Raw genomic sequence first — 26,956 nt, 5'->3', positions numbered from 1 at the left:
AAAATGCTTCCAGCCCTTCCTATTGCAGCTTGACTATCACAATGTATGCATATATAGGGCCATTGGTTTGGGCCAAAATGGAATATCTTCTAAGAAATTCCGGAGCCATTCAGCTTCTTCACCTGCCTTGTCTAAAGCAATGAATTCAGACTCCATTGTAGTGCGAGCTATACATGTTTGTTTGGATGATTTCCAAGATATTGCTCCTCCACCAATAGTAAAAACGTATCAACTTGTGGATTTTGTTTCAGTTGACCCAGTAATCCAATTTGCATCACTTTATCCTTCAAGAACAGCTGGATATCTGTTGTAATGTAAAGCATAGTTTTGAGTGTCATCTAAGTATCCCAAAACTCTTTTCATTGCCAACCAATGATTATAATTAGGATTACTTGTGTATCAACTCAGTTTACTGATAGCGCAAGCTATGTCTGGTCGTGTACAATTCATGACATACATTAAGCTTCCCAATACGCTAGCATAGTCCAATTGAGACTGACTTTCACCTTTATTCTTTGCAAGATGAAGATTTACATCAATTGGAGTCTTTGCCCTTTTAAAATTCAAAAATTTGAATTTTTCAAGTATCTTTTGAATATAATGAGTTTGAGACAATGCTAGACCGTTAGGAGTTTTAAGAATTTTAATTCCTAATATCACATCAGCAACTCCTAAATCTTTCATATCAAACTTACTAGCAAGCATACGCTTTGTAGCTTTTATATTAGCAATGTCTTTGCTCATTATAAGCATATCATCTACATATAGGCATAAAATAACTTCCTGATTTGGAGTATCTTTAATGTAAACACATTTATCACATTCATTGATCTTAAATCCATTTGACAACATGGTTTGATCAAACTTTGCATGCCATTGTTTTGGTGCTTGTTTTAGCCCATAAAGTGACTTAATAAGTTTGCACACTTTCTTTTCTTTACCAGGAACTACAAAACCTTCAGGCTGTTCTATGTAAATTTCCTCTTCCAGCTCTCCATTTAAGAAGGCTGTTTTCACATCCATTTGATGAATTTCAAGACCGTATACTGCAGCTAGTGCAATTAACATCCGAATTGATGTAATCCTAGTCACTGGCGAGTATGTGTCAAAATAATCAAGACCTTCTTTTTGTCTAAAACCTTTGACAACAAGTCTTGCTTTATATTTGTCAATAGTTCCATCGTCTTTCATCTTCCTTTTAAAGATCCATTTTGAACCCAAGGGTTTGTTCCCTGGAGGAAGATCAACCAACTCCCAAGTATGATTGCTTAAGATTGATTCAATTTCACTATTAACAGCCTCCTTCCAAGAGGTTGAGTCGCTAGACAACATTGCTTCCTTGAATGTTTGAGGCTCACTTTCAAGAAGAAATGTTACAAAATCTGATCCAAATGAAGTAGATGTCTTTTGACGTTTACTGCGTCTTGGACTTTCTTCATTTTGTTCATTCTCTTTTGGTTCTTCTCTGGGTTGTTTAGATCCCCCACTAGATGACTCAAGTCTAGTTTTATACGGATAGATATGTTCAAAAAATTCAGCACTATCTGATTCCATTACCGTATTATCATGAATATCCGGATGTTCGGACTTATGAACCAAAAATCGACATGCCTTACTGTTTGTGGCATATCCAATGAATACACAATCCACAGTCTTAGGTCCTATTTTTACCCTCTTAGGTATAGGAACTTGGACTTTGGCTAGACACCCCCACACTTTGAAATATTTCAAATTGGGTTTTCTACCTTTCCATTTCTCATATGGAATTACATTTGTCTTTGAGTGAGGCACTCTGTTAAGTATCTGATTTGCTGTAAGGATAGCTTCCCCCCACAAGTTCTGTGGTAAACCTGAACTTATAAGTAATGCATTCATCATTTCTTTTAAAGTTCGATTTTTCCTTTCTGCAATTCCATTAGACTGAGGAGTGTAGGGAGCAGTAGTTTGATGGATTATTCCATTTTCTAAACATATTTCTGCAAATGGAGATTCATATTCTCCACCTCTATCACTTCTGATCATTTTGATCTTTTTATCTAACTGATTTTCAACTTCAGTTTTATATTGCCTAAATGCATCTATTGCTTCATCCTTACTATTTAGCAAATAGACATAACAATATCTAGTGCAATCGTCAATAAAAGTTATGAAATACTTTTTCCCACCACGTGATGGTGTTGACTTCATGTCACAAATATCAGTGTGAATCAATTCTAAAGGATTTGAATTCCTTTCAACAGATTTATAAGAATGCTTAGCATACTTAGATTCAACACAAATTTGACATTTTGATTTATTGCACTCAAATTTTGGCAAAATATTTAAGTTAATCAGTTTTCGCAAGGTTTTTTTATTAACGTGTCCCAAACGTTCATGCCATAAACATTTAGACTCAAGCAAGTAAGAAGAAGCAAAATCTTTATTCATATCAACTGCAATTACATTGAGTTTGAAAAGGCCATCACTAAGGTAGCCTTTTCCTACATACATATCATTTTTGCTTACTACTACTTTATCAGAAACAAATACACATTTAAATCCATTCTTGGTCAGAACTGGAATTGAAACTAAATTCTTTCTCAATTCTGGAACATATGAGACCCTATTCAAAGTCACCACCTTGCCTGATGTCATCTTTAATAGGACTTTGCCAGTTCCTTCCACCTTTGCAACAGCGGAGTTTGCCATAAACAATTTTTCATCTGTAAGTGCTGGAGTATATGATGAAAATAATTCTTTGTTGGCACAAACATGGCATGAGGCACCAGAATCTATCCACCATTCTCTTGGATTTCCAACCAAGTTACATTCTGAAAGCATTGCATAGAGATTGTCCATTTCTCCTTTGGATTCAGCCAAGTTTGCTTGATCCTTCTTTTTCTTGTCCTTCTTAGGACCCCGGCATTCATTAGCCCTATGACCATGTTTACCACAATTAAAGCAGTTTCCATTGAATTTCTTCTTAGGAGGATTGCTTTTTGGACCAGATGCTTTCTTTCTTTTCTTTAATTTTGTGGGATCTTCTTCAACAAAATTTACTCCAGATATTGCTGAATTACCACGTGACCTCTTTTCTGCAGCCTTATTATCCTCTTCGATTCTCAACCTTACTATGAGATCTTCAACAGTCATCTCCTTGCGTTTGTGTTTCAAGTAGTTTTTAAAGTCCTTCCACAATGGAGGTAACTTTTCAATAATTGCAGCCACTTGAAAAGCATCATTCACAATCAATCCTACATTAAAGGTTATGTGAGTATTAAGGGAAAACTTAATATTTCTAACATAGGCATTAAATAAATTTATACCTTCAGCAAGGAGATCATGGATTATGACCTGCAATTCTTGAACTTGGGTGACAACAGTCTTACTGTCTATCATCTTATAGTCCAGAATTTTGCCACAATGAATTTCTTCATTCCGGCATCTTTTGTTTTGTACTTCTTTTCTAAAGCATCCCAGAGTTCTTTTGAGGTTTTGACATTGCTGTACACATTGTACAGATCATCTTGCTGACCACTCAAAATATAATTTTTACACAAAAAATCTGAGTTTCCTCAGCCGGAGATTGCTGTTACCAAGAATCGTTCATCAGCCGGAGTTTCATCTGACATAACAGGAACATTCTCATTAATGAACTTCTGCAGACTCAACGTAGTGATATAGAAGAACATCTCTTAAAGTCGACTCCAGAAAACTTTGCAGGTTTCTCAGCCGGTGCTAAGGCAGCATTTGAACGATTATGTGCAACCGTTGTTGTTGCAGCACTTACTGTTCCAGCATTTGTTTGACTTGAATTAGTCATTTTTTTTCTGTCACAAATGGCAGATAAATTAAGTATTTGAAATACTAACAGTAAAGAACAAATCTTTACACAAACTGTTTCAAATTTAATGATAAAATTTTTATGTTCTTTTAATCGTTAATCGAATGAATTTTAAAAAATTCAAGCAGAGTAGAAAACCATAAAGGTTTTAATCTCCAGAAACCTCAAATACATAAACTGTTAAATTTCTTAAGAATGTTGTTCTTACAATAACATGTATTTATAAGGTTAATAAACAGAAACAGAAATAAGATGAATCTGAAAATATATAAAATACAAGAATTAATCCGAGTCCACAGAAACTACTGTGTGTCCTTAAGAAATTTAATCCCCTCACTGTACCCAAGGTTATGGATTAATTTCTCCCAAGATAAAACAGATTAAACCTGTTAAAGAAATAGCGGTACCTCAAACTTCTTTAACTTCAACGAACTTAAGAACAACAACAAGTCACACAGACTCAGTCGATCGACACTTTGATTTTTATTTGAGAGAAAAATAAATGCAGAGAATGAAAAAAAATTTCAGTATATAAAAATAAAAAATTGACTTCCTTTTATAGCCATTTTCAGCAAGGAACATGTCTGTTTAGTGAAATCTGTTCAGACCCATATTATCCAGAAAGTTGTGTCTTTTGGAAAAAATAACAACTTTTTGAAAAATTGTGTCTGTTAGGAAAATAACTACTTTTTGGAAAAGTAACGACTTTTCAGAATGTTACCGTTACCTGCAAATTTATAAGAGATAATATTAACAGGATTTATTTGATTTAACCAAAATTGATTAAATAAATTTTGTCCAAAAAATTTATCAATCAATCACATCATTTGCCAAATCCAAATCCAAAGCCGAGCCGAACCGAGCGAGCGACGACGGCGACGGCGCGAGGGGGCATCTTCTTCTTAGCTCTTTAAGAAGTAATGGAAGTGTTTCCTTCTATAAGGACAACAATTTCCCTTTCTTTTGCCGATATGGGAGAAATGACTTTTCATTTGCACTTTGCAAATGACTTTTCATTTTCCCTCTAAAGTAGTTCCCTCACTTTTCATATTCTCTCTTTTCTTTTCCCATTCACACTTGCTAAAACCCAACAATTTTTTGATGTTTGAAGTTATTCAAGATCAGGAGCGTAGATTCAATTGGTTTGTCGATGGATTTTAGAGATCGTGTTAATGGTCTGGGGATGGAGTTGTTGAATCAGTCCAATTACAAGGTATGAAAGACATGTATGGAATCATACCTTGTGGGAGAGGATTTGTGGATGTTGTTAATGGGAATGACACAAGTCCTCTTGCTGACGGACTGGAATATAACAGTGCATACAACAAGTGGAAGCAGGTTAATGCTAAGTAGGAGTTCATTTTGAAGAGGACAATCTCCTCCGATTTATTTGATCATATTATTAAGTGTAAATCATCTCACGAGATATGGAGGACCCTCGATTGCTTTTTCAACAAAAATCATGAAGCTCGGCTGCAGATATTGGAGGATGACTTGGCTTATACTACTCAAGGTAAGCTTTCTATCTCCGAGTACTTTTGAAGATCAAGAACTTATGTTCTGAGATATCTTTGTTGAATCCGGAAGAGGCTATTTCTGAAGCACGAATGAGAAAAATAGTCATCGTGGTTTGAAGCCCGAATATATTCCATTTGTGAAGTCATTCAAGGATGGACTCAACAACATTCCTTGGAAGAATTTGAAAATTTCTTGTCGTCACAGGAATTACTAGCCAAGCAATTGGCTATTGTGTTTGTCAAAGATGAAGAAGGAGATGCTCTTGTAGCTAACAAGAGAAACTTCAAAGGAAAATCAAGAGATATGTCGCACTCTCGATCCTCTAGTAATCTTGAAAAGAATGAAGAGTCTTCTTACTATTATAGCAAGAAGCCTCTTAGATGTTATCGATGTGGAAACATAGGACACATAAAAAGATTTTGCCGAGCCAAAGAGAGTAATATGGCTCAAAAAGTTGCTGAAGAAGAAGAAGAGTGGGGAAAATATCATGATTTCCATCAATCTTGAAATAGATTGGACCGGGGATATAGAATATAATATAGCCGATCACTTGGAGAATTAAGAAATTGATGTTGTCGACATTAAGCAAGAATTTTTTGAGGATGTTCCAAGTGATGATATGGTAGTTTCTATCGAAGAGATCAAGGAAATAGATTCTGAACAAATAGTTTCTGGAGCTATGTATGCCGATGGTGACCTTAATAGAGAAAGTATTGATGAAGATGTATGGGAAGTTGAAGTCTATGATCAATCGTCAGGTATGTCAAGGTCAGTCACAGGCTTAGATCGAACATTGGAAACAAATGGAGAAATTGATTACCAAATAGATCAAGAAGTTGATAATGGAGTCGTGGAGGCAAACAATATGATTTTAGAAAGCTCTGAAGTTGCTGAAAAATCTATTAAGGAGATCATAAGAGAATATGGCAATGGATCCGATGTTGGTGTAGAGAATTCATACGAAATTGATAATGTTTATTTGGATAACATAATTGTTGAGAAATTAAGTGAAAGGGGGAGTCTAAGAACTCAGTGACGAGATAATTCACATGGCTCCTTCGATAATGGAAAATCTTTATCATTTGATGAAGCAAGATGAGTTTGGAAGGAACTGCCGAGATTTTCACCAAGACATAGCTCAAAGCTTCGTTTGAGTTCTTCCACAACAAGTGTGGGGAGTCTCCAAAAATTACTTTAAGGGAGAGTGTGAAAAATGATAAAGTTTATTTTTGGAATATCATAAATTATTATAGTATAGTTTCTAGAATAGTCTAGTGTAAAATATAGAATAGTTATCTTCAAGAAATATCTAGATATTCTAGGGTAGAAGATAAATATCACTAGAATTTTCTTTTTAGAAGTATCTAGAAGAATTTCTAGAACCATCCATGAACAAGTATAAATATTGGTGGTCTTGTACATTTGTAATCAACCTAGTTAACCCAAATCAAATAGTCTTCTGCTATATCAAAGTACTTTTATCCAAAATACTCTTTCTCCTTTTTAGCTTCCTCTTCCTTAGTTGTATTTTTCGATCTTAGTTAATGATCTTAGGCTAGCAGAAGGTTCCCCAATTATACTCTTCTTCTGCTATTCTCTAAGCCACCCTCCTCCCTCCCGCCCATACATTTAAACATTGTTCTCAAAATTATTTTTCTTGTATGTGAAAATATTTTTCATATGTTTTCCCTATACTTTCAAAATGTGCACCATAAAAATATATATTAGAAGCACGAAACCTTCTTTTGGAGATTTAATCCATAGAAGCACCCATAGAATGTACAAAAATCACTAATTTTATGTCACTAGTGTTCAATTTCCTTCATGTCACAATTAGACAAACTACTGAAAATTTAAAATGGTAACAATAATGATTCAATCACTATACAAGTTGTTTCTAGTTTAACGGTGAAGTTTTTATAAATGTACATTCCTTAACCGAATGAACCTTAAATTATGGTGAACTTTTATATTCTTTCAATCAGTGTCACATTCAGAAAAAATAATAAACAAAAAGGTTTTGTTCTCTATAAACCTCAAATATAACATCGTTTCCAGCTAACCATGAAGATTTTTATCTTTTTCATGTCATTTAGCTTTTATAATCCCGAGGAAGATTTTCTACTCATAAACTCAGAATATTCATTCAAATAGAGAATTTAACAAATTGGTGATGTTTTTACATCGTTCAAACTGATACACAATCTGATTTGTTAGTGAAGTTATTATATTCTTCAAACCAAAGAAAAAAAATCATAGGATTTTAGTCCCTAAAAGGCAGACAAAATCACATTTCACATCGAGTAGAAAATCACTTTTTCTCCTCCTCCAACAAAATACATATTAATAGTACTAAATATGTATTCTGAGATCATCACATAATGCCCATATATCCTAACATTGATGAAATAAATCTAATAACTTATAAAAAATATCAAAAAATAACAGTAAAGGGAAATAAGGATAAAACAGGATTTCCCCCCATAGAATCATATTCTAATTTCAGCAATGATTCCAGCAATAATTTTTCATATTTTTATCATATACAAATTTTCCTTAAAAGGCATTGAATCTCAACGAGAAACTAAACTAATATTCAATTATTGTTAGAAGACAACATATGTTCATTTACTTCTTCTCATAGTTATATAAAACAATGAATATAGGGAAAAAACAAATAAAAATGAAAGTGCAGATCTTAATCTATATGCATAAAAGAACGTTTCTAATTGAAAAGAAAACTAAAGTAGTTCATTGCTTCAGTGCACTTGGGAAGAAAATAAAAATAGTCTTACTTATCGAAGGTAAACATACTACAGAAAATATATTCATACGTATTAGAGTAGTACTAATTCATCCCAGATCTCTTTTATCCTATAATAAAATAATTCTCTTTCTATTTTTCCCTTTTCCCAACAAAAAGAACACAAAAAATAAAAGTAATTTTATTACCACATAAAATACCATAAGTAATAAATTTCTTAAGCATGTTATCTCCTCTATTCCGATTAACAAACGAAAAATAATAAAAGTTGAAAAGAAAAATAACAACCATGATCAATATTAATCAACAACTACTAAAGATTATTAAGTGTATTTAGACAGTCATTAAACATCAAGGGTAATCAACAACCAATAAACGCCACCAGTAATCTCTAGTAACCATTGAACACTATTATTTACTTTCATCTTCTAAGGAAACAAAGAAACACATTATTTTCTTCTCTCTTATTTTAAGGAAATAAGTAAGTTTGTTTAAACTAATCGTAACACCCCGTATCTAAAACAGACCAAAAATTAGTTTTTCAGAAAAATCTGCAGGTGCAATTAACGTGACCATCAACGGACCATAGCCTGACCCATAGTACGTTCTGCACAACCGTCAATGGGATCAGAGCCTCCCAAAAACTCAACCTGGGAAAATTAGCTATGTCTTGATTGACGGTCCGTAGTCCGTGACCATCGATCGATACCCCTTTCACCCACTCTCTGAAAAGAGCCATGGATGACCAACACGGTCCGTAGGTTGGAATTAGCAGACAATTAAGGGTGACGTATGGTGGGTTAACTTCAAATGGTCATAACTCTTTGCACAAAATGAATTAAGTGTGTCATGACCTACCCACAGATAGATAATTGAATTAGCTTTACATAGCCACCGACCTTGCTAAAATCAAACCTCCGAGTAAAATGTTATGCCAATTTTAGTAAAGGCCTGTCGAATAGGCCCAACCTATGGACCGTCAATGGAACGACAGCCCGTCAGTCCTGGTCGTCGTTTGGTCCGTCAGAAACTTATCCAGGGGTCTTTTTATCTTTTCCCACTTCGTTTAAACCTTAAGATACATCATTTTGACCCTAAATCATCAAAGTTTTGTTAGTTTAAGCCTTGAAACATAATTAAAACTTACCTATGTCAAAATCATAAATTAAAAGTTAGAAAATTAGAAGCAAGAAAGGAGAAAAAGCTCAAGAACCCTAGTTCAAGAACGAAGAAAGTTTCCAGCAGTTCCAGCTCGAAATTCTAAGTGTTTCTCCATGAATTTCATCACCAGGTATATGGGATTTCACTAGTGGGTTCGTTTCACCCATTGAGTCCCTAGTTTTCAGTCAGATTCTTGATTCTCTTATCATGATTAAGACTAGGGTTTCTAGAACTTCGATAGAACTTCATGAATTTAATGAATATACGGTCAAAATCAGATTGTAAAGTTATTACTTAGATTATCACATGAATTTCAGAACCCTAGCTTTGTATTTCTTTAGTTCTTGAATTACACATGGTAGGTTAGATATTTCAATTATGCAATTAAACATGCTTTAATTTTTAATGCATCATTATCAGATTAAATGTTACATTCCCAGTTTACATGTTCAGTTTTGAGATATCCAGTATTTACAGAAATTCAGACATAATCAGTTTACTACATAAATCAATGAGTAGCATAAAACCAAGTTGGTCTAGGGTTCAGCTTACCCAATTAGTCCCAGAACTACTAGCCAAGTAGGTTGTAAGTTCCCTCTATGGGCAATCAGTTTAGTGATCATGTAAGCATGCCTTTATACCTTTGGCAGGGTATATTGGGTCCTCTCGATGGGGCGTATACATAGGACTCCACATTTAGATAATGTGTTTTATTATCGGTTATTAGTAGCTCCCATAGTTCAGTCAGATTCAATGACTTGACCATTTATCAGTATATTCAGTATTTAGTTTCAGCATGTTATAAATTGGTCATTGCATCCAGTTAGCTCAGAAATTAGCATCTTATGTTCAGATTATTGTACTTGCTTTTGTGCTTGTTCAGTTGTGTTTTATTTCAGCTTTATTCTATCCTACATGCTCAGTACCTTTCAAGTACTGACGCATACATGCGCTACATGATCTCGTGATGTAGGTTCAGGTTCTCAGCATCTAGATCATGCATAGATCAATTTCCGATCTTCATGCAGCAGATTCAGTGGTAAGTCTTCATTCTCCGAGGACAATAGTCATGAATTTATTTTCAGTATTTAGTCTTTTAGTTTCAGTATTTGCTAGATTTAGCTGGGGCTTGTCCCAGTATTTCTAGTTAGTCAGAGTCTTATTTCAGACATAGTCAGTTTCAGCTTAGTGTTGAGTTAGTAACTTCATTGTATTAAACTCACCAGTCTTCATGCTATATCAGTTTTAGCATATGGGTATTCCCCATCTTTTCATAATAAATTATTATTTAGCTTCCACAACAGTTTGTTGTCTTTAGTATGCTCATGATCATGCCAGCAGGGTTAGCTTGGGATCACTTGTGGTCCTAGATTCCGTGTCCGCTTCTCGGGGGTAGATCGGGGCATGAAAAAACTTGGTATCAGAGCACTAGGTTCAAGAGTCCTAAGATGTTTGAAAAGCCGCACTAAGTAGAGTCATTTTCATAGGTGTGAAGTGCACCACATCTAATGACAGGGAGGCTATGAAGTGTTTTAGGAAAATTTCACTTTGTTGTTACTCTTATCATGCATAAGGTGTGATCTTCTTCCATTCTAACTTGACGTTCTATATTTTAGATCACGCCTCCTCGTAGAGCTAACGCTAGGAATGCGAATTCCAGGAACGCAAACGCAGCTCTTCCAGTACCAAATCAAGAAGTCTCCAATGCCTAGTTCAAGAATGCCATACAGATGTTGGCTCAGAGTATGACCAACCAGAACAAGTTCATGCTCATGTGAATGAAAATGGTGGATCAGTAGCATCAAGAATTCGTGACTTTGTTAGGATGAATCCGCAGGAGTTCTTAGGATCGAAAGCTAATGACGATTCTCAAAATTTTTTGGATGAGATCAAGAAGATCTTTGAGGTAATGCAAGTCACTGGGAGTGATCGGGTTGAGTTGACATCATACCACTCATATTTGGTACACTCAATGGAAGGAGAATATGGGTGAAAATGCAACTCCTATCACTTGGGATTGCTTTAGTGAGGCTTTTCTCGGCAGTTTTTCCCAATAGAGTTGAGAGAGTTAAAGGCTCATGAATTCATGAACTTGAGGCAGGGTAACATGAAAGTCCAAGAGTATGGGCTAGAGTTTAACCAACTCTCCAGGTATTCTCCTCACATGGTTGCTGACTCCAGGGCTCAGATGAATATGTTCTTGTATGGAGTGTCAGATTTGGTGAAAATTGAGTGCAAAAATGCTATGTTACTTGGAGATACGAACATCTCTAGGCTTATGACTCATGCTTAGCAGGTTAAGGGTAATAAGCTTAGGGAGCATGCTAAGGAAAATAAGAAGTCCAGGACTGGGAAGTATGAATATTCTCAGCAGAAATCAGGTGGTGGAAATCCCTTGCATATTCAGCAAAAGTTTTCAGCTTCAGCCCCTTCATCAGCTAGTGTTCCATCCTTCAAGAAAAAGTATGACTAGAAGGGTAGAGCACCAGGCTCTAAGTCTCAGGGAAGTGTTTCAGGCACCAAGACTTACCCCACTTTCCCTAAGTGTGGTAAGAACCATCCACGAGAGTGCCTTGCAAAAAAGGAAGAGTGTTTTGGATGTGGTCAGTCTGGTCAACGGTTGAAAGACTGTCCTTCTAGATAGAGTCAAGGAGGTGGTAATGGTAGAGCTCAGTCTACAAATTCCGTAGCACCATCAAGTCGCCCAACTCAGCAGGATAACTCATCAGTTACATGTGGCAGCCAGCGCCAGAACAGGTTGTATGCTCTTCAGGCTCGCCAGGATCAGGAAGGTTCTCCTGATGTAGTCACTAGTACGTTACGAGTTTGACCTTGATGTTTATGCATTGTTAGATCCAGGGGCTACTCTTTCTTTTTTAACTCTTTACATAGCAGTCCAATTCTGTGTTAATTCATAAAATCTCTAAGAACCTTTCTTAGTCTCTACTCTAGTCGGTGACCCAGTTATAGCTAGACGGGTATACAGAAATTGCCCTGTCACAGTCTCTCATAAATTCACCTCATTAGATCGAGTAGAGTTATAAATTTTAGACTTCTATTTCATTCTAGACATGGATTGGTTATATTCATGTTATGCCTCAGTCGATTGCAGAACTAGGATTGTTCGTTTTCAGTTTCCGAACGAACCAATCTTAGAATGGAAGGGTAGTAGCTTAGCGCCTATGGGTCGATTTATTTCTCATCTAGTTTGGGTTAAGGATTATAGATCTAAAACCCCGACTCTTGAGTCTGTTCCAGTAGTTTGTGAGTTTGCAGAAGTGTTTCCAGAAGATCTTCCCAGAGTCTCTCACGAAAGGGAAATCGACTTTGGAATTGATCTCTTTCCAGATACCCAACCTATTTCTATTCCTCCTTACAGAATGAGTCCATCAGAGCTTAAGGAATTGAAATAGCAATAGAAAGACCTTCTAGATAAGGGCTTCATTAGACCTAGTATTTCACCATGGAGTGCACAGTGTTGTTCATAAAGAAGAAGGATGGTTCTCTCAGAATGTGCATTGACTATCGATAGTTGAAAAAGGTCACAATAAAGAATAAGTATCCCATCTCCAGGATTGGTGACTTGTTTGACGAACTTCAGGGTGCTATCCATTTCTCAAAGATAGACCTTAGATCGTTTTATCATCATCTTAGAGTCAGAGATACTGACATTCTGAAAACAACTTTCAGAACTCGGTATGGTCATTATGAATTTGTATTTATGTCATTTGGACTAACTAATTCTCTTACAGCTTTCATGGATTTGATGAACAGAGTGTTCAAACAGTTCTGGACTTGTTTGTTATCGTCTTTATTGATGATATCCTCATTTACTCTAGGAGTGAGAAAGTACATGCAAGTCATTTGAGACTTGTTCTACATACTCACAAAGATTGCCTTTTATGCGCTAAGTTTAGTAAATGTAAGTTCTAGTTGCAATCCGTTGCTTTTCTTGGACACATTGTATCTAGCGAAGGGATCTGAGAGGATTCTCAGAAGATAAAAATAGTGAAACAGTGGACCATATAAAAAGTTTGATAGTTCTAATGGGTTATTACAGAAGGTTCGTGGAAGGATTTTCATCCATAGCCTCACCATTGATTAGGTTGACTCAGAAGATTGTCAAGTTCAAATAGTCAGATGATTGTGAGAAAAACTTTGCAGAATTGAAAACTAGATTGACTAAAGCTCCTATGTTGACTCTACCAGAGGGTTCAGATGGTTATGTGATCTATTGTTATGCATCAGGAGTTGGCCTAGGTTGTGTGTTGATGCAACCAGATAAGGTTATAGCTTATGCTTCTAGACAACTTAGGGTGCATAAGAAGAACTATCCAATTCATAACCTCGAGCTTGCAGCAGTGGTGTTTGCACTCAAGATCTGGAGTTACTACTAGTATGTTGTTCATATAGATGTGTTCACTGACCATAAAATCCTTCAGTATGTGTTCACCAAGAAGGAGTTGAATCTCGCCAGAGGAGATGGCTTGAGTTCCTTAAGGATTATGAAATGAGTGTGCATTACCATCCTAGTAAGGCGAATGTAGTAGCAGATTCTCTTAGTAGATTATTAATGGGTAGTGTACCCCATGTTGAGGAAGAAAGGAAGGAGCTAGTGAAGGATGTTCACAGTCTTTCTCACTTGAGGTTCGCCTTATGATCATATAAGACAGCGGTGTAACAGTTAAGAATGGGGAAGAATCGTCTTTGGTAGTGGGAGGTTAAGGAAAAACAAGACAGTGATCCAATCTTTCTTGAACTTAAGGGTGCAGTCCATAATCAGACAGTGGAGGTTTTCTCCCAAGGGGGACATGGTGTACTTTGCCACCAGGGTAGATTGTGTGTTCCTAATGTGAGCGAGTTGAGAAAGCATATTCTTGCAAATGCCCATAACTCTAGGTATTCTATTCATCCAGATGACACTAAGATGTACCGCGATCTGCGGGAAGTCTACTGGTGGAATGGGATGAAGAGGAATATGGCAGACTTTGTCAATAAGTGCCTCAATTGCCAGCAAGTCAAGGTAGAACATCATAAACCAGGAGGTATGACGCAAGAGATCGACATTTCTACTTAGAAGTGGGAAGTGATCAATATGGATTTCATCACAGGTTTACCGCATACTCGCAGACAACATGACTCCATTTGGGTGACAATTGATAGGATGAATAAGTCTTCTCGCTTTTTAGCGGTCAAGACTACAGATTCGACAGAGGACTATGACAAGCTTTACATCAATTAAATTGTGAGGTTGCATGAGATTACTTTGTCAATCATCTCAGATAGAGGTCCTCAGTTTACCTCTCATTTCTGGAATTCATTTTAGAAAGATCTTGGTACTCAAGTTAACCTTATTACAACATTTCATCCACAGACGGGTGGGCAGATAGAGCGTACCATTCAGACCTTAGAAGATATGTTGAGAGCTTGTGTGATCTATTTCAAAGGTAGTTGGGATGATCACCTTTCTTTTATTGAGTTTGCCTACAATAATAGCTACCATCCAGCATTCAGATGGCCCCTTATGAGGCTTTATATGGGCGTAGATGTAGATCTCATGTTGATTGGTTTGAATTAGCTAAAACAACTTTGATACGGACAGATTCAGTCCTTTATGTTATGGAGAAAGTGAAACTCATTAGAGATAGACTTAAGACAACCCAAAGTCGTTAGAAATCTTATGCAGATGTAAGGAGAAGAGAACTAGAGTTCCAAGTTGATGATTGGGTTTTTCTTAAAGTCTCACCTATGAGAGGGGTGATGAGATTTGGAAAGAAAGAGAAGCTCAGTCCTAGATATGTAGGCCCTTACAAGATCTTGAAAAGGGTTGGCAAGGTGGCTTTTGAGTTAGAGTTGCCAGCAAAATTAGCAGCAGTGCATCCGGTCTTCCACATCTCACTCTTGAAGAAGTTTGTGGGTGGTCCAGCCTATATAGTGCCATTGGAGAGTGTTGTGGTGAAAGATTGTCTTTTTTATTAGGATGTACTAGTTGAGATTCATGACCGTCAGGTCAGACGGTTAAGAAACAAAGAAGTCTCTACAATCAAGGTTTTGTGGAGAAGTCAATTCGTAGAGGGAGCTACTTGGGAAGTAGAAGCAGTCATGAAAGCCAAGTATCCTCACTTCTTTCCTTCCGATTCCACTCCAGCTTTAGGTAATAGTTCTTCTTCAATTTTGCAGTCATTCATGCATAAATTCAGTCTTAGAATCATGTTCCCTCAGTTTGTACTTGCATTTTCAGCGTATTTGCGTGGACTCGGAACTCAATTCAGTCAAAAACTCAGTTCTCAGTGTTTAGTAGTGGGGTTTGCAGATCTCTCCCTCTATTTCAGCTAGTTTAGTCTTCACTCGAGGATGAATGTTCCCAAGGGAGAGATAATGTAACACCACGTAGACAAAATAGACCAAAAATTAATTTTTCAGAGAAATTTACAGGTGCAACAAATGGTGGCATCGACGGTCCGTCTTGCACAACCGTCGATGGGATCAGAAACTCCCAAAAAATTCAGCCGGGAAAAATAAGCTAAGTCTTGATCGACGGACGGACCAACAGCCTCTAGGTCAGATGAAGGTCCATTGTCCGTGACCGTCGATCGAGACCCTCATTCACCCACTCTTTGAGAAGAGCTACGGATGACCAACACAGTCCGTAGTTATGACCGTAAGTGGAAAATTTGCAGCCGTTAAGGGAAAATACATTGGGTCAACTTCAAATTGTCATAACTCTTTGAACAAAATGAGTTAGGTATCCCATGACCTACTCATAGATAGATAATTGAATTATCTTTCCATAACCACCAACCTTGCTAAACTCAGGCCTCCGAGTAAAAAGTTATCCCAATTTTAGTAAAGGCATGTCGAACAGGCCCAGTCGACGGACCCAACAACGGGGCGTCGGCCAAACAACGGACTGTTAGTCCTGGCCGTCGTTTGGTCCAACAACAACTTTCCCAGGGGTCTTTTGGACCTTTCCCTCTTCGTTAAACCCTAAGTTACGTTGTTTTGACCCTAAATCATCATATTTTAGTCAGTTTAAGCCTAGAAACATATTTAAAAACATATCTAAGTCAATTCATTAAATCAAAACATAGAAATTTAGAAGCGATAGTGGAGAAAAATCTCAAGAACCCTAGTTGAAGAACGCCACAAGTTCCAGTGCTTCCAGCCCCGAAACCTAAAGTATTTTTCAATGTATTTCATCACCAGGTATGTAGGATTTAACTTTTGGGTTCCTTTCACCCATTGGGTCCCTAGTTTTCAGTCAGGTTCTTGATTCTCTTATCATGATTAAACCTAGGGTTTTTAGAACTTTTTAAGAACTTCATGAATTTATTAAATAAATGTTCCAAATCAGATTATCATGTTATTATTCAGATTATCCAATGAATTTCAGAACCCTAACTTTGTATTTCTTTAGTTCTTGAATTACACATGTTAGGTCAGATATTTCAGACACTTCAGATATACATGTCTCAGTATAAATGCATAATTACCAAATTAATTATTATATTCTCAGTTTGCATTTTCAGTTTTGAGTTATCCAGTATTTACAGAAACTCAGACATAATAAGTAAATTTACAGAATCCATGGGAGTATCATAATACCGAGTTGGACTAGGGTTTAGCGTACCCAAATAGTCCCAGAACTACTAGCCAAGTAGGTTGTAAGTCCCCTCTGTGGACAATCATTTTAGTGATCACGCCATCATGCCTTTATACCTTTGGCAGGGTATATGGAGTCCTCTCGATGGGGCAGATACATCGGACTCCACATTTACCTCATGTGGTTTTATTATCGGTTATTGGTCATTGCATCAAGTTAGCTCAGAATTCAGTTTATCATGTCAGATTATCATACTTGCTTTTATGCTTGTTCAGTTATTTTTTATTTCAATTTTACTCTTTCCTACATGCTCAGTACCTTTCAAATACTGACACATACGTGCGCTACATCTTCTCGTGATATAGGGTTCTCAGCATCCAGATCACGCATAGATTGATTTTCCGATCTCCAGTTCAGCAGATTAAGTGGTGAGTCCTCATTCTCCGAGGACAATAGTGATGAGTTCATTTTAGTTTTCCTTTAGTCATTTATTTTCAGTTTTTGCTAGATTTAGCTGGGGTTTGTCCCAGTATTTCTAGTCTAGTATAGAGACTTATTTCAGACATAGTTAGATTCTACTTAGTATTGAGTTAATATTTCCTTTGTATTAAACTCATTGTTTTCAAATATCTCAGTTATAAAATATGCGTATTCCCCATCTTTTCAGATTTAATTATGATTTATCTTCTGCATCAGTTTAATATCTTTAGTATGATCTCCAGTAAGGTTAGCTTAGGATTACTTGTGGTCCTAGGTTTCATGTACGTGTCTCGGGGGTAGCTCGGAGCGTGATACCAACGCCCTAAGAGTTATCTGACAGGACCTTTGACTTTTTTTCTCCATTTTTCATCTCTAAACCTCCTAAATATCTATGGATCCCATCCCAAACACTTAGGATCCCTAAATATCTCATTACCCAATAGATTGACTCGGAAACAGTTCGAAAACATGAATCAAAACTACTAGAGATCAACTACAATTCATTCAACAAGAACTTCACAACTTTTCATAAAGAACTTTAAGATTTTCGTTCAAATAACTCTAATTGTTAAATTGAGTCAGGTTGGAGTGTGTGTAAAATAAACCAACAACGAATGATCTCACATACCTTGATAGGGATCACCCCCGACAAAATCCACGCAACGATCTTGGACGATTCTTGGTCTTCCAATTCTTTTTTCTTTTTCTCCCAAGCCCTAAGCGTTCTAAATTTTATAAAACTAATTTGGCACTTGTTTTTACCCCTAATATAACCTTAAAACGAATTAGGAAATATTAGGGTGGAAAGACAACTTTGCCGTTGCTAAAATTCGGATTGGACTTTGCTCAGTCCAACAACCCAACTTCTGAATGTCATATCCCCCTCATACGATCTCGGAATTTCACAGACTTGGTGTCCTTGGAAAGATATTCCTAAGCGCTTTCCATATAAATAAATAACTCATCCAAACTCCTCCTGAGCTAGATGTTATGGACCTTTGAAAATTGCTAAAACTACATTTTGAAAGCTGGAAATTTTCCAGATTTCCTTACTTATTCTCAAAATTGATTATTCTTGTTTTTTTAGCTTAACCTTAGTTAATTCAAATTACGAGATGTTACAATATCTCCCCTTTGGTAACATTTGTCCCCGAGTAAGAATTGTTTCACTAAGCTAAGGGTAGTAACATCATTTCGACACTCAACAAACAAAAGCAAGTAATAACATGCTTATACATAGCCTTATAAAGTACTAAGGAGAGAATTTGACCTTGATCTACATTCTCTCCGGATTCAAAGAGATATAAATATGTCTTTTTCATATCTTCCTCAGCTTCCCAAATCACCTCTTCAATGAATTGGTTCCTCCAAAGGAACTTGACCGAATCAACTTCCTTTGTCCTCAACTTGCGAACTTGACAATCAAAAATCTAAACAGAAACCTCTTCATTGCTTAGGTTATACTGAATCTCAACATTCTCTGTGGGTACTATCAATGAAGGACCATCCAAACACTTCTTCAACATAGAAATATGGAATACTGGATGAACCGCTTCTAGCTCGTTGGGCGGCTCCAAGTCGTAAGTTACATTGCCCACTCTCTTGGAGATTCTATAAGGTCCAATATACCAGGGACTAAGTTTCCCCTTCTTAAAAAACATCATAACTTCTTTTTTGGGTGAAACCTTAAGATACACCCAATCGTCTACCTCAAACTCTAATGGTCTCTCCTAATGTCTGTGTAGAACTTTCCGCGACTTTTTCCTGTCTTCAACCTTTATAGAATCACTTTAACCTTATCCATAGTTTGGTGAATTATATTTGGTCCTATCAACCCTTCTCTACCAACTTCGAACCACCCAATAGGAGATCTGCACCTTCTCCTATAAAGAGCTTCATATGGAGCCATTTAGATGCTCGAATGATAACTATTGTTGTAAGCGAACTCAATGAGATTTATGTGATCAACCAATTTACCTTAAAGTTGATCACAAAAGCGCTTAACATATCTTCTAAGGTCTGGGTAACCTTTAACAAACCTCTCTAGAAGGCTTTCCATAGTTGTGTAGTAAATTGTGCACCTCTATATGAAATAATGGAGACCGAAACTCCATCAAGTCTCACCACTTCTTGAGTGTACAACTTAGCATAATCCTCGGCAGAATAGGTAGTCTTTACCGGCAAGAAATGGGATGACTATTTTAAATAGTCGACAATCACCCAAATAGAATCATGTGTCCTTCGATATCTTTGCAAGCCTATGATAAAGTCCATATTAATCATCTCGCACTTCCATTCCGTAAGTTCTATATTCTGATCTAAACCTCCAGGCCTTTGGTGTTCTACTTTCACTTGTTGGCAATTTGAGCACTTGGCAACAAACTTAGAAATATTATTCATCATGCCTTTCCACCAATATACCTCTCTCAAGTCGCGGTACGTCTTGGTGGAACCTGGATGAATGGAATTTCTAGAGCTACGAGCCTCCTGTAATATCCTATCTTAAATTCCATCAACCTTAGGTACACATAATCTGCCTTGGTACTTCAGCATACCATCTCCCCCTTGTTGAAAAGTCAATACTCTTTGGTTACGGACACTTGCCTTCAAATCAAGCAAAATAGGGTCTTGATCTTGCTTCTCTTTCACCTCTTACACTAAGGACGACTAAGCCCCATTGTTAACATTATGCCTCCTTTTGTGGAATCCATAAGTTGGACTCCCAAATGTTCAATCCCATGCACATCTTTAGCTTACTCCCTTTTATGTTTTTCCACATGGAAAGTCCTTCCCACGAAAAACCTGCTTCAAGCATCAGCAATCACATTAGCCTTACCTGGGTGGTAAAGAATACTCATGTCATAATCCTTGAGTAATTCCAACGACCTTCTCTGTCGTAGGTTGAGATCTTTATAGGTGAACACATATTGGAGGCTCTTGTGAGTGAATATATCAACATGAATACCATAAAAATAGTGACACCACAACTTTAAAGCAATAACTACTGCAACGAATTCTAAGTTATGAGTTGTATAATTCTTCTCATGAACCTTGAACTATCTAGAGGCATAAGTTATGACCTTGCCATTCTGCATCTATACACAACCTAAGCGAACTCTTGATCCATTGCAATGTACCACAAAGGCTACCCTCTGGTAAGGTTAAAACCGAAGTGGTAGTCAGTCTCTTTTTCAAATCTTGAAAACTTTTCTCACAATCTTCAAACCATTGAAATTTGACCATCTTCTGAGTTAGCTTGGTCAAAGGAGAAGAGATAGATGAGAATCCTTCAATAAAACTCCTATAATATTCAACCAAGCCCAAGAAACTTCTTACATACACCCTTACACATACATTAAAAATTTCCTTCATTTTCTCGTAATTTTGTGATTTGATAGCCATAATTCTTGTGTATTTAGTAAAGTAGATTTATTTTTTGTCCTTTAAATACTGATCACTTGCATTTATAGTCTTTTTTAAAAAAAATTGCTAAATATAATAATTTAATTTATCTATAACAATATACTTTACAAAAAATTTGTATAATTACCAATAAAAAAAACCTACAGGAAGTATGCAAAACTTGGCCATCTTTCAAACTAACAGAAAAATTGATTGAGTTTATTATTTGGTAAGAATTATAACAAATAATTAATTTTGATACAAATTTTAGGATGAATTTTTTTATATCATATTGGTATAAAAATTAAAATTATGAAATACTCCATTTGTCGAACAATAGTTTTCTACTACTGATTCGACACACACGTTTAGAAATAATGAATAATAGTTTTAATTACTATAATGCCCTTTGAATATATTATATTTAATGATTTAGAAAATGTATTAGACATTTAATAGTATTTAATAGCAAACGAGCCCTTCACTTTGTCAATATACTGCTCACACAACCTTTACTCCTATCTATAAAAGCTCCCAAAATTCTTGTTTTCATCGCTTCATATATCAAGAATCTTCTAAGTCCCCTTCCGTTCAAGAAAAAACAATTATCAATGGCTCCCCCATAAGTCTTCATTTGCTTAAGTTTTTGTTAATTTTTAATCAAATGTATTTAATTTGTTCAAAATAGCTAGTAATTCACATTAATCATTTACAGAAGTAATGATTAAGGGATTGAGTTATGTTCGAGGTCCATTTGTTGCTTGAAATAATGGGAAGGGTAGCGAGGGTTCTTTCATATAGACTCCAGATTCAAAAGAAAAGTATCTAAAGCAAGATTTCATGAAAAATAAAATAGCAAAATACAATATAAGTATAACAATAGATAGTGGTTGCCTTATAAAATTCCCTTTGTGGGGGTATGACCCCTGCAAGTTAGCATAAAAGGGAGAGGAAATGGATCTTGATGAATCGTCATAATAGTGTAAAATTCCTTATATTGGATGCCATATGAAATTGTCCATGTTTTTGATGTCCTGCTTTAGTTTTGAGTGATCTACTAATGAATGGTCTTATGAGGAGTTAAGTTAGATACACAGTTAATCTCTTTATCCATAGGATATTTGAGTTGAGTAACTTTTTTATGTAATGAAGAAGATGAAGTGTTACCTGGTAGTGGTTGTTGGTGGTGGTGGTCGGAGTTATCTCAGGGAACTAGTCGATTGGCCATTAAAAAAAAGAAAAAAGATGATAAAACGGGAGGTGGGGTTTGGGGTTTGTGTGTGTGTGTGGTTATACAATTCCATTTGTTCAAAAAATGTAGGATTAATGGTTGTATATGTATGTCGTATGAAAATTGAATATACTAGTTTGCTTTTGATGTGGATGTTCATGGGGTTATTCTTTTATTCGGACAGGAGTGTACAAGACCTTCTACCAATATCTCTGGATTCTACTTCCCAACCCCCATCACTCTTTGATGGAACTACCAGGTTTCATTAAATATTATCTCTTATTTCTTTCTTGTCTGCCTTAAAAAAATATGGTGTTTGTATTCCTTTTGAATATTGTAATCTTTCTCATCAGTACGGTTTTATTTCTCCGACTGAAGATTGTTATCTGAGTTTATTTTGTTGTCTGAAGGTTGTATATCAATTATCAATGCCCCTATTCTCAACGTGTGTGGATTACCAGGAATGTTAAGGTTTACCTTTATACCACTTCCTCCATTCTAATTTATCGAGCTTTTCTCTTAGTAGAATGTTCTTAAGACAAGGACAACTTTCTATATTTGGAGACTCTTTAAACTTGAATTTACCCTTTTACTCATAATTGCATATCTTTAAAGCCATAAAAATGTCATGACATTTATAAGATAAAATGTCGAAAGATACTTTTGATATAGGTTCATTACTTTTTCAAATTTCATGTCCAGTGAAATGCTGCCACGTAAAAAAAAAGAGGGAGTATTTCTCAATTTTGTTTTCGTATTTACAAGTAAACTACATGCAACAAGAAGAATCCCCTTTACTAGGTTGAGAATAGACTAGAGCGCAACGATTGATGAAAAGCAAAAACTTCTTAGAATTCAGATAGGGTTGGAACCCTTTACAAGTGGTTGCTTGCTGCTCAACCGGAGAGAAGAAATTCTCGCGAATAGACATAAGACTTAAACTTATTATATAAAACTCTTATCTACGAAAAGCCATGGGTATTCTCTTGGATTTTAATATTCGTTAAAATTTTGATGATTTATAATTTACATATTCACATTCTATGTCAAAAATATTCGGTTTGGATTAGCCCATAGCTCAAAAGTTCTATCCTCATCAGAAAGGAAGTGCTACTAATTAGAATTGTTAATTTTATTTATGTCGTTACTTATTTTCATTTTTGGAAGTAATTTCTATTATTGTTGAAATTATTCAGACCCTTTGTTCTTATTCCTGTCTAGATAAAGTTTCTAATATTTTGAATTGCAGGGTTTGCAAGACATAATCAAGTTAGTTCCAATTGATCTTAAGAATAGGCCTGATTGGTACAAGGAAAAAGTTTACCCCAAAAATAAGGTAATTTTCGACAATACCAACTTTCATTTTTAATAACCCAATTCACTTGTATTTGAAATCTTGAGATAATACTTTGACAGAGGAATTTGGCCTTGTTGTAAATTGTATGAAAACTCCTGAAGAAAATGTCCATGAATTTTTGGGAAAGGGATTTCTCTTTCTCTTTGTATTCAATGATTTTTGACTAAGCTAGTGCATAAATTTTCAAGCCTCATCTTTCATATGATTGATGAAAGTGAATGTTTAATTCTTTAGGAGAGCATGCATCTCATTTTACGTGAATGGTTATATATATTTTCTACTCTTCACAAGTGCCTTCCCTAGAGCACAACAACAAAGTGACGGGAGAGAGTTTGGTTCTGGTTAAATATGTTGATTGTAACTTTAAAGGACCATCATTCTTGTCAGATGTAAGATGTGAAATTTCAATATGATCCTTTTTGTGTAGGAAAATCTTAAGACATAAATTGATTTTAAAAAAAATATTGGACAACTTATGTAGGACCAGGAAAAGCGAAAATTTGCTGAAGAATTGATACCTTATAGTGACACTACATTCATCCCGAAAGTATATAGATCGTTCGCAAAAGATGCATGGACACTGGCTGGTGAGAATTGATAAAAAAAAATTGAAAATCATTATGTTTTGTTTGTTAAATGTTTCTTATGTAAGTTAACGATATTCACACATATACCAGGTGCACAATTTGATTACCTAGAAAAAGCTCTCCACAAATTTGACGATGGGCCTTTCTTCCTTGGTCAATTCAGTCAGGTCATTCCTATCTTTCATTTTCTTTTTTTTCTCCGATAATGTTCCATGTGAGATGGTAGCATTTTCCAAAAACATACTCAACAAGTAGTACAAAGTAGTGTGGTTGTACTTTTTTCCAAGAATTTCAAACTTCGCAGAAGTTTTTGCTGATATAAGAACTCGGTTGTGCTAGGTTGCCATAACATATGCTCCATTTATCGAAAGGTTCCATGTTTTTATGCCATAGGGGTTTAACTGTGACATCACAACCAGGAGGCCTAAGCTAGCCAAGTGGATTGAGGTATGACTTATATTCCATTTGGAGTGTAAAGTATGAACAATATATTTATATTATATTAGAAATTTTATTATTCTTAAGATTAATTTAGTTGTATTAGCTGTTATATACTAGAATGTTCATCACAATAGAAAAGGGTCATTGACTTTCCGTTGGAAAAATAGAGACTAAGGCTTGTTAAAATTGCATTTCTTTCCTTTGGTGATAGCGTAAATTTCAAGGCTAGTTGGTTGGTTCATTTTTCATGTATAATTTATGTGCTTTATAATGAAGGTAAGCCTTGAAAAAACAATAAAGTTGTCTTTGTGTTACTTGTAAGTTTTGCGCAGACTCTTCTCTTCTGATGCACCCATGTATATTTTTTAAGAGTCTGATCAACATAACGTGTTAGATATATAAGTTCAAGCCGTGGAATCAACCACTGATATTTGTGTTAGGGTCTCTTCATACATTACACACCTTTGGTGTGCAATATTATCCTAAATCTGCAGCGTTAAAGTGGGATGCTTCCTACATAATTGTTCTATTTTAATTGTGCTGAATTAATCATCTTATTGGAAATGAACAATCTTGACCGATACAAGCAAACAAAAGTCTTGGAACAAGAGAAAATGGTTGAGTACTACAAGAAACGCTTTCTGCCGGTACCCACTTCGCAAACAATAAATACATTTATTTTTTTTATTGGTTTGAGAACTGTATATATAGCTACTGACATTTCACTACATATGTGTTTTTTTTACAGAAAGCTTGTAACTTCAAAAATGCATTTCCAATCTCATATGAATGTTACAGGGGCTAGAACTGTGATATCAAATATGCTATGGAGTTCTATAATAATATGCACCAGCAATAAATTTGTTCTATGTTTTTTATCGTTAGTGTTTGAAATTGTATTTTCCTTCTAGTACCTACATGTAACAATCATGATGTGAGTGTAATTTCTATAAAAAGGGTGTTTTATAAAAAATTTTATTATTATTTAATAGTTTTTATGGTCTCATAAATTGTATATATTTTTTCTAATATATTTTACTAAACTATAAAAGGGAGCTTCAAGTATGCAAACAGGTAGTAGGTCAACATGTTGGTTTGAGCACTTTAAGGGTGTTTATGAAAATTTTTGTGGTTCGTTCATTTTAATTTGTTTTTTATTTTATTTTATAGTCTTTTATATATTTAAAGAAGAATTCATATAAAAAGTTTTATATAGGAGTAAACATTTTTTGATAATATTAGACTTCAACTCCATATCTTTAAAAAAATTATACGGCCTCATCTGCTAAATAGAAATAATAGGTGGAGCTATGGGAGTGACTTTCACTCCATGTAAAGTTCCTTCGAGAGCATGAGTACTTACCAAAGCCGAAAAACCCACTGCTACAACGATGAAAAGATGTGGTCACAGAGGATCCGCCTGTCGATGGCCTCGTAATGTATGATATCACAAAAATGGTTACCAACATGAGATGCAAATCATTTGTATCATCTTTGTAATCGAATCCGATGAAAATTCCATCTTTATCATCATATTTCTCAAAAAGTTCCACTCCATTTGCTAATATCCATTTTCAAAGTAACAAATCTTGTCTTTCCAAGTGTTTTTCCTTTAAATGGTGATTGAACTCAAATGCGATAATGACATTATAAATAATAAATCTTCTAAGAATAAATGCACTCAGGGCTTTAGCAACACAATCCTCCAAGAAAAATTTCATACGATTTGCCAACATCTTGCAAACTATATGATCAGTAATAATACATAAAGAAATCGGTCTTAGATCATAAACGAGCTCATGTTACTTCTTTTTTGGAATCAAAATATTTTTTGTGAAAATTAATTCCGGTAATGACTCCATTGTTATTGACAAAACTGAGTATAACATTCATCACATATTTACCAATTATAGCCCAAAACTCTGATAAAAACTCAAATTCATCCCATATGGAAGTGACGCCTTATCTAAATGCATTGAGAAGACAACTTCCTTTACCTCGTCAATAGTGAAAATTTTCCCCTCAATCATGTATCCTTACTCAAGAGTGTATAATGATTCAAAAAAGCTATAAATCATGCCCTCCAAAACACTATTCCGACCATTGTTATCTCTTGTATTAAGATTAGCAAATCCGAAATAATAAAAGATGAAAAAAATAGAAGGACTATCCAAGTTCTCAAAACTGATTGTGTGTCCTTAAGAAATTTAATCCTCTCAAGTCCCCGAGGTTGTAGGTTAATTCCTTGCAAGATAAAAAGAATTAAAAATTAAACAAGTAGTGGTACCTCAAACATCAATAATTTCAACAAACTCATAATGACAGCAACAGATCACATACACGACCACGATCGGTCAATTTTGTTTAGACCCTTCACTTGACTATCCGATAGTTCAGACTTATGAACCATAAATCAACATTCTTTACTATTTCTAACATATCCAATGAATATACAATGCACAGTCTTAGGTCTTATTTTGACTCATTTGGGAATAGTTCCCTCATTTTGATATCTCACATGGAATAGATTGTATTGGAAATTGCCAGATCACTATCTTTCAAGAGTTAATTCTTGTATATACTTTAAGG

General features: G+C 35.4%; 2 pseudogenes; both read left to right on the top strand.

Moving 5' to 3' along the window:
• Window positions 1-5,848, top strand: part of LOC107006430 — a 17,397-nt pseudogene extending 11,549 nt beyond the window's left edge.
• Window positions 5,849-10,263: 4,415 nt separating this feature from the next.
• LOC107006429 lies at window positions 10,264-25,172 on the top strand (annotated as a pseudogene).
• Window positions 25,173-26,956: the final 1,784 nt, after the last annotated feature.

The sequence above is a fragment of the Solanum pennellii genome, chromosome 12, assembly GCF_001406875.1.
Source record: "Solanum pennellii chromosome 12, SPENNV200".
Lineage (NCBI taxonomy): Eukaryota > Viridiplantae > Streptophyta > Magnoliopsida > Solanales > Solanaceae > Solanum > Solanum pennellii.
The sequence above is the reverse complement of the archived record's forward strand: the minus strand, read 5'-3'. Positions and strand labels throughout refer to the sequence as shown.